The 16,453-nt window shown below is 43.2% G+C and overlaps 1 long non-coding RNA gene across 1 annotated transcript in view; it reads left to right on the top strand.

Moving 5' to 3' along the window:
* The window catches only part of LOC142564310 (uncharacterized), a 28,495-nt gene extending 17,048 nt beyond the window's left edge, over window positions 1-11,447 (top strand). Inside the window, exon 4 of the long non-coding RNA XR_012824543.1 lies at window positions 11,326-11,447. This is a non-coding gene — a long non-coding RNA (uncharacterized LOC142564310). The remainder of the gene's footprint in view (window positions 1-11,325) is intronic.
* Window positions 11,448-16,453: the final 5,006 nt, after the last annotated feature.

Raw genomic sequence — 16,453 nt, 5'->3', positions numbered from 1 at the left:
ATGAAGTTATCAAATTTACAAGCTGTCCCAAAACGGGGCATTTACATTGAATGACAGCTAGGAACATTTTCAGCAGAACCAATTAGCATCCGTGCGTAAATTTTCTCAGGAACTGGCGCGCCTGTGCGCAAGAGCCACAACTTTCCAGCAACACAATCAAGCAGAATAAGAGGCCTCTCTTGCAACGGCCACTCACCTTCGATAGTTCAAAATTGCTGTTATGCGTTCAATTTGAACGGAAACGGCTATTCGATAATTTAACAGCGGCGCTGTCTTGGGTTAGTTTCAAGCGTTTCGTGTTGTGCGTATAGGCAAAAACGATGACGGCGTTGATAGAGCTAAAGTAGCTTAAAGTTAAGGCAAAATTGTGTCACAGTATGCGACCAATTGTGTTTTAGGCAAGACGTGTCAAAACCGGTGATGGTTGATGGTTTCATGCGTTGCGATCTACGCAAACAATGGCAGCGCGGCTGTTACATCCTATGTGCCTTAGGGACGACGGGTGAGCGCCTTGCCGTGGAATGTGCCGGCACGTACGCCGTGCAGATTGGGGAGGGAATCATTGACGCCACCGAATACGTTCATCCCGGAACGTCACAAAGGGGTCTTCAAGATTTTATGATAGACACATTTTGGTGAATCCTCCCTGTGGATCCCAATTCCATCATCGTTGTAGGGGACATTATTGTCAATGTGCCTGGCTTCGACGGAAAGTGGTTCTTCGCGTATCTCTTGGAAAGGTTCGGCCTTCAATGTTGCACCAAGATCAATGTCATCACGACACGCCATCGGTGGCGCATAGACCTTACGTTCGCTAAGAACATATCCAGTGTCGTCACAGAGCCTATGATAGTCTAACAAAGCGACCAAAAGGCCATAATTATTGTGGTCACGAGATAAACGTAAGTACAAATAAACATAACAACGTGCATATATGCGTTATAGTGTTTTCTTGTTTTATTTTCTTTCTACTTATATACAGCTCCGCTGGTTATGCACCTTCACAGAGTGGAATCGCTTCGAATTTTTAATCGTGAATTGTGAAATCGAATACTATACGAATAGCAAATACCATTCGATTAGACAATATATCTCTACTTCATTTCGCCTGCTCACAGGTTAAAAGAGATCGCCAGACAATCTACGGAGATTATATTGGTAAACCCGTGTTATTGTTGCAGTACTGAGAGTGCGTCGCTTTGTCAGTCCATGCGTTTACTAGGCGCTGCAAATATATTTTGCGAGGACAAGCTGTTTGCTACCAATGCAAATAATTTGGACTATTGCAAGTAGGCTTTCTCCGCTTCGCCGTCTCGGCAGGATAAAGTGGTGCACGAGTTTGTTAGCTGATATTGCCTGGTAACTGTATAAAGAAAGGCGGGAAAGTGCTCATTGATGGAAATCCTTTCTATGTGTAACTTTCGTCCTTGCATACGCTTTCTTCAAAATTAAGTACATGTTCCACTGTGATGTTTGCGCGTGAGAGCCAACGGCACCAGTTGTCAAGAAAATGGTAGAACCAGTCTGACTGCATAAAGAGATGCCAGCGTCATGACTAAACGACGAGAATAGGTGAGATTTTCCGCGTTGATTCCGCACGTTTGTACATGACGCTCGCGTTATTCAGGCAAATATGTCACGCGCCTTGCGTTCAGTCATCATGGTACTAAGAGGATGAAATTATGAAGCTGCACAAGCTGCGTGAAACAAGAGAGGGCGCCCTTCAGGCCCGCCTACCTCGCTCACACGCTCGAGTATAAAACGTGCAGGCTGGCTCACCCTCCACATACAACATGCCACGCGCGGCGAAGATCTTAGCGCCCTCAAATTTTATCCGGAACCTCACGGCGAGGGCGATGGTAGACACACACCTGAGTGTCCATATATTTGCTGCCACAATATTATTTTATTAAAAAAATTAAGTAAGAAGACAGAAGTCATAACACTTTAAATCAGTCAGCACTATAGTTCGAACCCATATAAGAAAATATGATTCTTTGAGCGCCATGCAAGAGGGGAAAATTTGCAGATGACAAGCGCCCAGAAATAGCGCAGGAACTATTCAGCCTGCAGTGTTGATATGTGAAATTATCTCACCATCATCACAATCATCATGATCAGCCTATTTTATGTCCACTGGGGGACGAAGGCCTCTCGCTGCGATCTCCAAATACCCCTGACCTGCGCCCACCGATTTGAACTAGCAACCGTGAATTTAGTAATTTTATCAGACCACCTAGTCTTCTGGCGTCACCTACTGCGCTTCCCTTCCCTTGGTACCCATTCTGTAACCCTAATGGTCGAACGGTTATCTAAGCTGCGCTTTACATGAACTGCCCAGCGCCATTTTTCCCCTTAATGCAAATTAGAATATTGGCTATACCCGTTTGGTCTCTGATCCAAACCACTGTTTTCCTGTCTCTTAAGGTTATGCCTAGCCTTCTTCTTTCCATCGCACTTCGTGTGGTCCTTAACTTGCTCTCAAGCTTCTTTGTCAATCTCCAAGTGTCTGCCCATGTGTTAGCACCGGTAAAATACGCTGATTGTACACCTCCATTTTCAATGATAATGAGAAGCTTCCAGTCAGGAGCTGACAATTTCCACCGTATGCCAATCCAACCGATTTTTATTCTTATATGATTTGCTCTCTAATGTTCAGGGTTCCCTATTATTATTTGACCAACGTAAACGTACTCCTTTACAAACTCCTGAGGTTGACTGGCGATCTTGGACTACTCTTCCCTTGCCCCGTTATTAATCTTTATTTTTATCTGCTGTATATTAACCTTCAATCTCACTCTTATAGCCTCTTTGTCAAGGTCCTCAATCATTTGTTGTAACTCGTCTGCAGTGTTGCTGAATAGAAGTGTCATCGGCAAACCGAAGGTTGCTAAGGTATTCGCCTTCGATCCTTACTCCTCAGCCTTCCCAGTTTATTAGCTTGAATACTTCTTCCAATCACTCTGTGAGCAGCATTGAAGAGATTGTTTCTCCTTGTCTGACCCCTTTATTTATAGGTATCTTACTATTTTTCTTGTGTTGAATTAGGGTAGCTGTAGAATTTCTGTAGATATTTTCCAATATATTTACCTAAGCGGTCTGTACTCCCTGATTACGTAATGCCTCTATGACTGCTAGTATCGCTACTGAATCAAATGCCTTTCTGTTATCTGTGAAATCTGTATAGAGAGGCTGATTGTACTCGGCGGATTTCTCGATTACCTGATTGATGACATGAATGTGATCCATTCTAGAATATTCCTTCCTGAAACCTGCCTGTTCCCTTGGTTGAGTATAGGAAAGTGTTTCCCTCCTTCTATTGGAGATTATATTGGTGAATGCTTTATATAATAATGGGAGTAAGCTAATGGGCCTATAATTTTTTAATTCGGTAACATCTCTCTTTTTGTGGACTAGTAGAATGTTTGCATTCTGCCAGTTTTATGAGGCCCTTGCAGACGATAGACACTTCCTATAGAGAGCCGCCGCTTTTCCGGGCATTAAGTCTCCTCGATTTTTTATTAAATTGACTGTTATTTTACCTTCTCCTGCCGCTCCTCCCCGCTTCATGTCTTGCAAGGCCCTTATGACCTCATCGCTAGTTATAGAAGGTGCTTCTGTATCCTGTTCATTGTATTTTCGAATAGAGTTATCCTGAGTCATCTGGGTACTGTTCAGGCCACTATATAATTCTTCCGCATCTTTTACTACACCTTCGCGATATCTGATGATATTACCCTGCTTTCCTTTCAGAGTATACATCTTGTTTTGTCCTATGCCAAGTACAATTCTCACAGATTTCAGGCTGCCTACATTTTTTTACGGCTTCTTCAGTTTTCTTACGGTATAATTTCTAATATCACATATTTTCGCCTTGTTGATCAGTTTTGACAGTTCCGCAAATTCTATCTTATTTCTTAAGTTGGACGCTTTCATTCTTTGTCGTTTATTTATTAGGTCCTCTCATTATTGTTGTACCATTCGTCAATGTTGCTCGTTATGTCCTTATGGATTAGGAACCCTATACCGTATTGCTTCTTATCTTGAAGACATCTAGAGCAGAGGAAATGGCCGCTAGCTCTGTATAAGCCCCACCAGTTCGATTCTCGCTAAGGCCAATAATTTCCTAAACAATATCTGATAGTTCCTCAAAAATTATTGCTAAGCTAGCCTCACTCGACACAGATCGGGTGCTAAAGCTTGCCAGGATCAGTTTCCATTGGCGGCCTATCCGAGTCCAGAGATTCTTGGCACCCTCTGCTGCATTACAGGTCTCACCACCGCCTTAGCCAGGTGCTCCGCGGCTGCTGTAGACTGAGGGCCATGTGATTATTGTAGGAGTCATGAGGCAGGGAGTGAGGGAATACCGCACCAGGGAAGCAAGTTCCTGTTCTGGTGAGGGAGTGTCTTTGTTGAAGCGTAGTTGGCCTTCCTAATTTGGTTGTACCAGGATTAGTAAAGCACCACTCGCTCTCGGCATCTTTTGCCTGTGTGAGGCGTCACTTCAAACCTGTAGATGTAGTGCACTGGAGGAGGTCCAATTCAAGCCCACCATCGTCAGATATTTAAAAAAAGAGAGACAGAGGATTCGAACTTCCGACTATCCGTTGATTTATCCGCCCACTACGGGTTTCGCTGGTCGTCATTGGTTGCAAGATATAGCTTCCATTCACAATGGTCCTAACATCGTGTTTCCCCGAATCTCCCGCACGCACGTGGCTTTGAACGCGCCTAGGTACATGATATATTTTCGGTGTACTTAAAGAGCACTTAAACCCTATGTGTAAAAAGTAAGAAAAGGAAAGAAAATCAGCGCTTGCTAACCGAGAAGCTCCGAGCCGCGTATCGTCCGCTCGTTGTCTTGCCTGACTGCCTCCTGCCGTCCCAAACTTGCGCTCCTGGGTAGATACTAGGAGTCTGAAAGCATATATACATAGGTAAAGACGGAGTTTTTTACTCCGCCGATGGCCATGAGTTGTAAATTTACTTGTTGGAAAGTAAGTATACCGGCGCTTCAAATCTTAAAGAAACGCCTTGAGCGATAACATACAGTGAAAATAGGCCCCACAGCCTTCTCGTGTAGTACCAGCTAGCTACCCTAATTCTCCACAAGAAAAGCCAAGAAATACCTGTCAGAACTGGGTGAAACAAGGAGACAAAATTTACCAAGTGTTGCTGACTGTATACTTAAAATAACTAAACTATTAAATTGGCAAGAATTAGAAGTAAACATCACCAGCGAATACTTGAGCAACCTATGGTTTGCGGATGACCTTGCTTATTTCAGCAACGCTGCAGATTTGCCACCAGATATTCAGGATATTTAGCGACAAAAGGAAGTGTAAAGGGTTGAATATTATTATGCAGACTACGGAGGTAACGTTCAGCAGCCTCGCGAGAGAAATAAATTGCATCACTGACCATCAGTCTCTCGAATCTGTGAGAGAATGCTTTATTCTAGACCAACTAATTACAGGGGACCCTCATCGTAAGAAAGAATGTTGTGGGAAACCGTGCCATGAACGTGTAATAAAACCCCAACCAGACGTACGCTTGCCGACGCGCACAGGTTCGCGCCGGAGCACCTTCCGTTTGAGCCGCATCTAGTGAGGACTGGCGGTTTGCATTTACAAGAGACGCGGGCTAGTACATGCCCGCTTGTCTCACTTCTGCACGTTTTGACAGACATTGTTACGTGCGTTGGTATTGACAGTGGTTCGAATTGTTGTAATACTGGCAAATCCATTTTTTTTATTTCAATAAGCGTTGATTGGCGTGAAAACGCAAACGAAATTGGACATATATACTTGGCTATCGGCTGAGACGCGCAGGCGAAAGCCTTAAACAGCCTATCGTAATTCAGCTGAATCCACCTTATCATCATTTATCCACGCTAATCCACCTTAATCACCTCGTATCCACCTTAATACACCATAGTCGACCTTAATTCACCACCTTAATCCTCCTTAATTCATCTGAATCAGCCTAAGTCCACCTTAACTCACCGCAATCCATCTTAATCCAATCCCTAATCGATCATAATATAACATTGCCAATCATTAATCATGTATTACACACGGCTGAACATGCTTTTGTTCGCTTCTGACCTTCCTTGGGTCACATGATATTTTCTGTACCTCACAACGTGACCTTGAAATACAGAGATCTCAAAAACTCCTACCCGCGGGATATAAAATCTACCTCATTTACTGCTGACTTTGCCACGCCGTGGCTGCGTAACCTGTCTCGTGGAAATGCGAGGCAGCCAGAGTGTCGATATGTTTCTAGAGTAGATATCCGTTTTCGCGCTGCCATCAAACGTCTACGATCTGTCCCGCACCATCTGCGAGCTTGTACACGCCAGCAAGTGTACAGGTGATCTGGCCTTCAGATGCACACTACACGTCTGCCTATGGTGTGTTCGTTTCTAACGCTGCTTGTACTACGAGCTGCAATACTGAACTTGCCCGAAGTCACAAGCTGTTGTAATCTATAGGCTGCAAATTTACAAAACAATAAAGAGGGTTGGACCGCATAGAGCCAAGAGTACCACATAATAACCAAAAACTTACCACTATCCTTGAAAAGGAATGACCACAATCATTGCGTTCCATCGGCACTTACAGGGTTGAAACTGGGATGTTAACAAATGTATGAGAAATTAGGCACCGCGCAATGAACAATAGGACGAGAAATACTAGGACCACCTGCAAGGGCCAGAAAGACATCGATGCAATCTCTGTCCAGAGCAAACGATGTTGGTGATCCTCAAGTGGACATTAGCATGAAGAAATTCAGCACGGAAGGCCATGTTTCATAGGACAGAAAACCGGGGGTCTGTTATGGTTATAGAATGGATGTCAAGGTACGATAAGTGCACTAGAGGATGTTCGAGAATAAGATGGTCCGATGAAATTCGTAAATTTGTAGGCTTAAGATGGAGGTCAGCTGGTGCAAGAGGGGAATGTTTCCAGATAGCTGAAGAGGCACTGATCCTTCAGTAGACAGATTAGGCTGACGATGATCATTATGTTAATGCTCGTAGTAGCAACGCTAATATTCCATATCGTGTTAACCAAATCATTTCTATTGTTCAATTTCTAGCCATTTCTCGCGCAGCTGCTTTAGGATATTCTGGCAAATATTTTTCTCTAGATCAACTCACTTTAGACATTGTTCCCGCACTATCACCGACTAGCTCAACAAAACATCTTCTTCGAGCTTCCCAAGGGCAAAAGTCAGAATTTTTCACATTTAGAAACGCGGCGTGAATTTTTCATCAAGTCATCATCATCATAATCATCATCATATTTAATCATCATCATCATCATCAGCCTGATTACACCCACTGCAGGGCCAACGCCTCTCCCATATTTCTCCAACTATCCCAGTCATGTACTAATTGTGGCCATGTCGTCCCTGCAAACTTCCTAATCTCATCCGCTCACCTTCCTGCCGCCCCCTGCTACGCTTCCCTTCCCTTCGAATCCAGTCCGTAACCCTTAATGACCATCGGTTATCTTCCATCCTCATTACATATCCTGCCCACGCCCCCCATTTGTTTTTCTTGATTTCAACTAAGATGTCATTAACTCGCGTTTGTTCCCGCAATCAATCTGCTGTTTTCTTGTCCCTTAACGTTACACCCATCATTCTTCTTTCCATAGCTCGTTGAGTCGTCCTCAATTTGAGTAGAACCCTTTTCGTAAGCCTCCAGGTTTCTGCCCCGTACTTGAGTACAGGTAACACAGAGCTGTTATACGCTTTTCTTTTAGGGATAATGGCAACCTGTTGTTCATGATCTGAGAATGCCTGCCAAACGTACCCCAGCCGATTCTTATTCTTCTCATTATTTCCGTCTCATGATTCGGATCCGCAGTCACTACCTGTCCTAAGTAGATGTATTCCCTTTCTACTTCGAGTGCCTCGCTGACTATCGTAAGCTGCCGCTCATTTCCGAAACTGTTAAATATTACTTTAGTTTTCTGGCGATTAATTTTTAGACCCACCCTTCTGCTTTGCGTCTCCAGGTGAGTCAGCATGCATTGCAGTTGGTCCCCTGAGTTACTGAGCAAGGCCATATCATCAGCAAATCGCAAGTTACTAAGGTATTCTCCATTAACTCTTATCCCCAACTCTTTCCAATCCAGGTCTCTGAAAACCTCCTGTAAACACGCGGTGAATAGCATTGGAGAGATCGTATCTCCCTGCCTGACGCCTTTATTTATTGGAATTTTGTTTCTTTCTTCATGGATGACTATGGTGGCTGTAGAGACGCTGTAGGTATATTTCAGTATTTTTACATACGTCTCGTCTACACCCTGATTCCGTAATGCCTACATGACTGCTGAGGTTTCAACTAAATCAAACGCATTGTCGTAATCAACGAAAGCTACATATAAGGGTTGGTTATATTCCGCACATTTCTCTATCACCTGATTGATAGTGTGAATACGGTCAATTGTTGAGTAGCCTTTACGGCATACTGCCTGGTCCTTTGGTTGCCATAAGTTTAAGGTGTTCCTGATTCTATTTGCAATTATCTCAGTAAATACTTTGTATGCAATGGACAGTAAGTTCATTGTTCTATATTTTTTCAAGTCTTTGGCGTCTCCTTTCTTATGGATTAGGATTATGTTAGCGTTCGGTATTCTCAAGTAAAGCTATAATTTTAGTAGTGATTAAAAATACAATGGTATAATTTAATAATGAACTCTATTACAGTTTCATCAGAAACGCTTTCTGAATATTATATGTACTGTTTGCATGGTCCATCGTAATTCATTGTTGAAAAAAAACTATTTCGCGCATTGCATGAACGTAGCGCTGGGTAATATGAAAAATACATGTATCTAGTACGATTCGTCTGTCATTGTGTGTATGAATATCTGTATTTAAGATACACGAAATAATGTAATGTGTATCTTAATGTATAAGGTATTAATATCGCAACATCACTGTGCTAAACTATGAACCTCGGATAAACTCCGCTTCTCAAGCTGATACTGCTGGCACGAAGCCACCTGAATAAAACTAAAGACATCGACATTGTCTTATCTCTCCGCCACAACTCTCCAGCGAGGGCAGGCGACGAGGTCTGCGCATAAACCGTATTGCGTAAACGGTAATACGTTTACGGACAAAGTAAAGCTCCACAGCGGTATTCGCGGGATCATGCAGAAGCTTCTTATTCACGTTCTTGTAAGTATATGGCAACCCGTTAGCTGGTCGGCAGGCAGAACAGCGACTCCCATTAGCTATACAAGCAACAAGCAAAAACCGCTGACGGCGCAGCGTGTTCACAGCTTTCATGATAAACAGCTAAAGCAACCCCAATAAGTTAATTCCGAATTCAAATATTAGATTTTGAGTAGGAAAAACAAAAACCGAGATATTAACAGAGTTTTCATTGAAATGAGCCATTTGTCGAAGTTAAGAAGCTTCGAAACAAACATTTTTCTGCATACGCATTAGCTGCTAGATAATGTACGTATATCTACAGAGTGCTCAAAATTAAGCTTTATGGTTTTCTCAAAATTAGGCACTGGGAGGCACACGAATACCACCTGCGCAGATAAGTTATGTTGCCAGAGGGACACAAAGTTAGAAGAAAATTATCGCTGTCAGCGGTCCAATTACCTAAAATTGAATAAATTTTTTTTGATGCAATAAGCGGGTATGTTGTTATTAAAAGTTTGAGGCAGTCGAGATTCTACACAGTATCAGTTGGAAGAATTCTTCTAGCTTGTCTGTGTTCCGAAATAGCGGACTCCAAATTTCAAATGTCGTTCGCAAGATTATGTGTGCCAAAATGTGGGGCAGAGACTTGGAGACTGATTGACAAAGAAGCTTCAGAACAGGTTAAGGACCGCGCAAAGAGCGATGGAACGAAGATTGCTAGGTATAACGCTAAGAGACAGAAAGAAAGTGGTTTGAATCAGAGAGTAAACGAGTATACAGGATATTCTTATTGACATCAAGAGGAAATAATGGAGCTGGAAAGGTCATGTAATGCGCAGGTGAGATAACTGTTGAACTATTAGGGTTACAGAGTGGGCACCAAGAGAAGGGAAGCTTAGTGGAGGACGGCAGAATACCAGGTGGAGCGATGAAATGAGGAAATTCGCTGGCGCTAGTTGGAATCAGTTGGCGCAGGACAGAGGTAACCGTAGATTGCAGGGGGAGGCTTTCGTCCTGCAGTGGAAAATAAACAGGCTGCTGCTGATGATGATAACAGTGAAAATCGGCGCAAAGTTCCTCCCTGATGTGTCGCGGCTCTTGCGCTCGGCGTTTAGTCTGACAATGGGATGGAGGCGTTGTCAAAGATGATAATATCCAAGAGCCCGGCACCGCTTTTGCAACACACAAACGCGCAGCCTGTAACGACGGTGGCAGATGCGATGACGAGCTAATGGCGGGAGCAGATAAGTCGCAGGACAGAGCGCGTGCGTAATGGTGGGGAGCATCTTCCTTGCCTCAGCTACGCAATTAAACTGACTACTGATTTCCATATGCTGTAAGTTCTATTGAAATCAAGGGCAACAACTGCACGGCACACCGCGTTGTCGTATCTGGATTTCGCCAGCCGAGAGGGGAAGGGTAACAGTTATGATATTTGCTATGCCTCCGCCCTGTTGTCCGACTAAACGCCACACGCAACAGCCACGTCACGTCAGGGAAGAGCTTTGCGCCGATCCTCACTCTCTTGCACGCGAAATCATGCGAACAGACAAAATGTGGAGTCGGATGTCTCGTAACACAGACATGCAAAAAGATTCTTCCAACTGTTACTGTGAAGAACCACGACTTCACATACCCGCTTAATGCAGTCAACGAAAAGTTAATTATTCAATTGTACTTAATCGGGCTACTCACTGCAATAAATATCATATCAGTTTGTGTCCCCCTGTTCACAAAACTTATTTGCACAGATTGTATTCGCGTGCCCCCCCGTCCTTAATTTTAAGAAAACCACTAAGCCTAATATTAAACACACGGTATAATAATAAATTTGCGAATGTATCGAAGTATGTCAAGATACAAATGAAGTGTATCGCATCGGATATAATAATTGTGGCAGTACCTCGTCTCTGCACCACAAATACGTGTTGCCCGAGTATCTTGCATCGTATCATGATATAATTGCATAGTACCTTTGCCCAGCCCAGCTTGAGCGCGTCTTCTACATGCTTTTTTCTATACGAAAACAAAATTTATGTACATATACAATATTGTAAATGCCACAATAGGGAAAGACGATCGGAAAAGATATGTATGTTGTGACTGCAACGTTCACTAGATTATAAATATGTTGATTCTTTCTAGTATTCACGTTGGCAGAGAAAGGTTGGAAGTTGTATGCGAGGCAAATGCAGAATAAAGAAGCGTAAGTATTGGCTTTACATCTCTTCAAATTAAGTATTTTCTTGCAACGTAACTTTCGTGCATCTTTCCGTACTATTTGCACAGCGTATAATTTATATGTCTTCCTATTTGTTATGTCTCAAGATGATATATACATATATGAAATACATACTCTGTAGATTCATGGAAAACACGCGGAAGGCGAGAAATGGAAATTCAAGACGATAACCAAAACGAGAACAAGGTAAAAGCGGGAGCCAACCTTTCGACAAGTGGACTTGTCTTTTACATGGCCTTGAAAAAGACAAGTTCCCTTGTAGAAACGTTGGCTCCCGCTTATACTTTGTTCTCGATTTGCTCATCGAATTGCGTACATTGTAGCACAGGTTAAACCGTGCAGTAGCGAAGTCAATGCACACGTTGGATTTATGTGAACGAACATTCTCGCGAAGTAATGTGTACTGGGAGTTCTTACTCGAGAGATACGGTGAGGTCATCATCTAAAGAGAAAAACATAACTATAATTTGTTATTGAAATCACAACAGCCGTACTACAATTGACAGTTCAGCAAAGCCTGGTCAGCATGTGTTCTTGCTTCGAAATGCATCTCTGGCGAACTCACCAACCCAATTATTGACTATAAGTCACAGAATGGTATTCTTCTCACATGCGAGGATTGTTTCACTAAGTTCTCCCCGATTCTGAAATTAACTTGTGGGGTTTTACGTACCAAAACTACTTTCTGATTATCAGGCACGCCGTAGTGGGAGACTCTGGAAATTTTGACCACCTGGGGTTGTTTAACGTGTACCTAAATCTAGGCACACGGCTGTTTTCGCATTTCGCCTCCATCGAAATGCCCCTGCGGTGGCCGGGATTCCATCCCGCGACCTCGTGCTTAGCTGCCCTAAGCCACAGCCACTAAGCAACCGCGGTTGGTTCCCGATTCTCATGATGTAAGACCGTGTTGGGGCAACTATCTAATAAGAGAAGGTCAATCTGCTTTTCTAAAATAATCATAAGAAGTTGTGCGTTTCTAGAACTTGTGCGCGTATTCATCAGTAGTTCGTTTATTACGTACAGCAGTTTCTTATCATGTAGGCCGAAAGTTACCTTACATTAGACGTTGATAGTGTAACGTGGTTGTGACGGCGAAGAAAGAAAAACGGTGAATGGCGAAACTACCATTTTATTGAGTGAACTTGTGCCCACAAAAGCAAGTTACACTCAAGGAATGGGCAATAGCGGTGAACATGATAGGCGGTCGTCGAAATCTGATGAGCGGGTCAAGCGCATCGGCTTTTATACATCAGTCGTCGAACGTTTCAGAGTAATTGCTGGGACCTACGTGTCTTCCACGAAGTTCTTCAATATCGTCGCAGCAGACTTTGAATATTGAATATATCTTTATTTCCAACAGATAGGGGGAGACAATGAAGAAAAGCTGCAAGTGCAGCTTGAAACAACACCCTGCCCCGTATGACCACAAGACATGGGCAGCGTGGAGCAGCCGCGTGTTTTTAACAATACAAAAATACACAGTTTGCAAAAATGCATGAAAAGCGCTAAGTGAAAAGTGAGTAGTTGCGCGTAATGAAGTTACAAAACGTTTCACACATGACAGAGGGAAAAAAACATATACATATATACATATGTATGTAATATAAATGTGAACGAAAAGCTGTAAACATCTAATCGGCACTCCTGAAATAGCTGACCGTATAAACATGAATATTAGTCCCGCTGATTAAGTCGAGAAAATGCTGATGAGGTAAGGGTACATATATAAATGCCAGATTTCTTGTAAGCATTTAAAAGCCTTGGTAAGTTGTTTTTTAGCATTTGTGAGCTGTAATTAGTTCTAAAACGGTGCACTGTATAGGGTTCTGTGTTTCTTGTGAAACGTAAGGGGACACGCTCTTCTAAACATGATAATTTAAGAAGGGATAGATCGCTTTTCCTGTTCATGTGATAAAACTTCTGCAAAAGTCGACGCCTCCAGATTTCGTGCACTGGGATAATTTAAACTTGTCAAATAAATGCTCGGTGTGTGAATCGCACGGAACATTTGCGAGGACACGTACTATCTTTTCTGTAATGAAAATATGTTGTTTAAATTCGTATCAGTTGTAATGGCCCATACGAGGTGACATTAATTGAGATGAGAGGCGAATAAGGCGTTATATAATAGTACTTTAACTGATGTAGGAAGAAGGTAACGGTTACGGCTTATTATACCTGTTATCTTACTCAGTTTTTGCGCAACAAAGTTTAGATGGTCATTCCATAGCAGCGATGAAGAAAAATGGACGCCTAGGATTTTGATGCTTTCTACAAATTCAATCGGAGAATTATTATAGGCTGTGCCATGTAGTAAAGGGGAGGTGCTTCCTTTTGGACGAAAAATTATAGCTTTAGTTTTGGTTGGGTTGACAAATAAACAGTTTTGCTTAGACCATGTACTAAGTTTTAGGAGCACTTCATTTGATGTTGTGATAAGCTCGGTGTAAGAACGTGATGTTAGAAATATACTGGTGTCGTCTGCGTAAATTAAATATTTTACATTGAACTGAATATTTACAATATCGTTATCATATAGATTAAAAGCAAAGGACCCAGAATGCTGCCTTGAGGTACTCCATAAAGTTTAAACCTCTCTTGGGGCCTGAAGTTATTTACCTGTACATACTGGCGTATATTTTGAAGATACGACTTAAGAAATTCAAGAGGAAGTCCTCTAACTCCATAACGGTTGAGCTCATGAAAAGGAATATTGTGACTAATATAGTCGAACGCTTTATTTAAACCTACAAATAAACGGAGAGTTATGATCTTGTTTTCGAAATTGGTAAGGATATATTCTTTATGATGCAGTAGCGCTAACTCTCTAGACTTGGCTTTTTGAAAGCCATACTGCGATTCGCTAGTTAAGCAGTGCTTATTACATTATTAGTTTAAACGTACAAATATTATTTTCTCTAAAGCTTTGGAAAATATGGGGAGAAGAGATATGGGCCGGTAATTATTTATCTCTAGCTTGTTGCCTTTCTTACGGAGTACTGTTATTCTCGCACTCTTCATCTTTGCAGGAAAAACACCAGTTCAGATGCATAAATTGTATATGTGTGCAAGTAGCTCAGTGAACTCACGTAGCACAAGTTTTACGGGTGCTATTTGTATCCCATCAGGATCAATGCATGCCGAGTTTTTAAAACCAGAAAATACTGTATGCACTTCATGAACATCTGTAGGCAGGAAAAAGAGTGTGTTTTGATTTGGAGTGAAATTAGGGTCAGAAAGTTTTGCAAAAGTAACTTAGGTATCGCGATACACAATATGTTTAATTAACTGTTCGACCATTTCCTGCCGTGGTAACTTCTGTCCTTTGTAAGCAGTTTGTTCTATAGACTCACTCCTTCTTTGTCACCCAAATACAACATTCAGGTTATTCCAATGTTTATGGCTCTGAGAGCAAGAAGAAAACATCTGGAAATAATATGCATCTTTATTTTTTCATAACTCTTTGGTTAGCTTATTTCTATACTCTAAAGAAGCTTTCAGGTCAGCAGGGACACGGTGTTTTACAAACTTACCATAAAGCTGGTCACGCTTGTTTATTTTCTTAAACAGGTAGTTTGTTAGCCAAGGCATTAGGAAAATTTTTATGCTTACTTTTTTGCCAGACGAAGTGTTTTGAATACTTATCAACAAACAGTGATAAACATAGCGTAAGCCACTTCCGCATTATGTTCCTGGAGGATATTATCCCAGCTTACCTCGCTTAGTTCTGCCTGAAATGACTTCTGAGTTGTTGCTGCTTAATCGTGAGAAGACGCATTTATGTCGAAGTCTGGGTCAGGAACTATAATCGTCGGGGTAGATGCGGCAGAATTCGAGAGGACAAACACACTACTGGTTTTCAGAATTTCCTCCATGTGCGCGGTCGTAGTGCCCTTGTTGATATTTGAACTCTTAGCTGAAGTTTGTCAGCAACACTTTAGGTTTTCCTCCAGTCGGGCGATCCCTCTTAAGACGCAAATTTCACGGTCTAGCAATAGACGTTGGTCACCCCCTATGACACCTTCTACATCGGCAGTTATTTTGGTGCCGACGGAAATGGCAATGCTGGAGTGAGGCGGGATGCTGACTTCACTTTCAAGCACGCTTAAGGCGTGGTGACTACGAGAGCTCTCCGGCGTTGTTGTACGATCTTCCAACAGTGTTATCGACTTCGACTTCAGGTCGATGATTGCGCCGTGTTGGTTGAGGAATTCCATGCTGAGAATGACGTCTCGCGAACTCGGTTGGATGATAACGAAGGTGGCAGGGTAAGTCCAGTCATATACGGTTTTTCTTGCCATGCAGATTCCAGTCGGCGTGATGAGGTGTCCTGCAGCGGTCTGAATTTGAAGGCCTTCCCATGCAGTCTTAACTTTCTTCAACTGGCGGCGATGGGTCCGCTCATGGTGGAGTAATCGGCTCCTGTGTCTACTAAGGCTGTGACTGTGTGGCCGTCGAGAAGCATGTTGAGTTCGGTGGTTGTTTGTCTTGCGTTACAGTTAGGTCTTGGCGTCGGATCTCGGCTGCGTCTCGTTGACCTGTGGCTGGCACGTGGCGTCGTCAGGTTGTCTCTCGTTGGCGTATTCTTTGCTTCCAGACTTCGTCGGGACGGCGGCGTGTCGTTATGTTGTCGAGGTAGTTTCTTCGGCGTCTTGGTCGGCGGCGGAGGATCTTCGTTAGTTTGACGAACAGCAGCCGCACCTACATCGGTTGCTGCTTTTAGTTTTCCAGATATGGGCTCACAGACCGGCCCCGGGCTGGGCCAGTGTATGGTCGGCGCTGCGGCGACAAGTAGTGGCCGGGTGACGGCGAACGGGATGGTCGTTGAGGGCTCCACTGAGTGGTGGCGAGGCGGTCGGTGATATCACCAGGTCGTTCGCAAATCTGTGGTCGCGGCGCGTTAACGGCGAAACATCGCAGTTCCATCTCCTGGTATGCGCATCGGCCGTACACATTGCCGGCTTCGCCACAGTGATATCAGAGCGGGCGGTGGTCGGGGGCTCGCCAAATGTCCGTCTTCCTCGCGTA

This window comes from Dermacentor variabilis, chromosome 11 (assembly GCF_050947875.1).
Source record: "Dermacentor variabilis isolate Ectoservices chromosome 11, ASM5094787v1, whole genome shotgun sequence".
Taxonomy (NCBI): Eukaryota; Metazoa; Arthropoda; class Arachnida; order Ixodida; family Ixodidae; genus Dermacentor; species Dermacentor variabilis.
The sequence above is the reverse complement of the archived record's forward strand: the minus strand, read 5'-3'. Positions and strand labels throughout refer to the sequence as shown.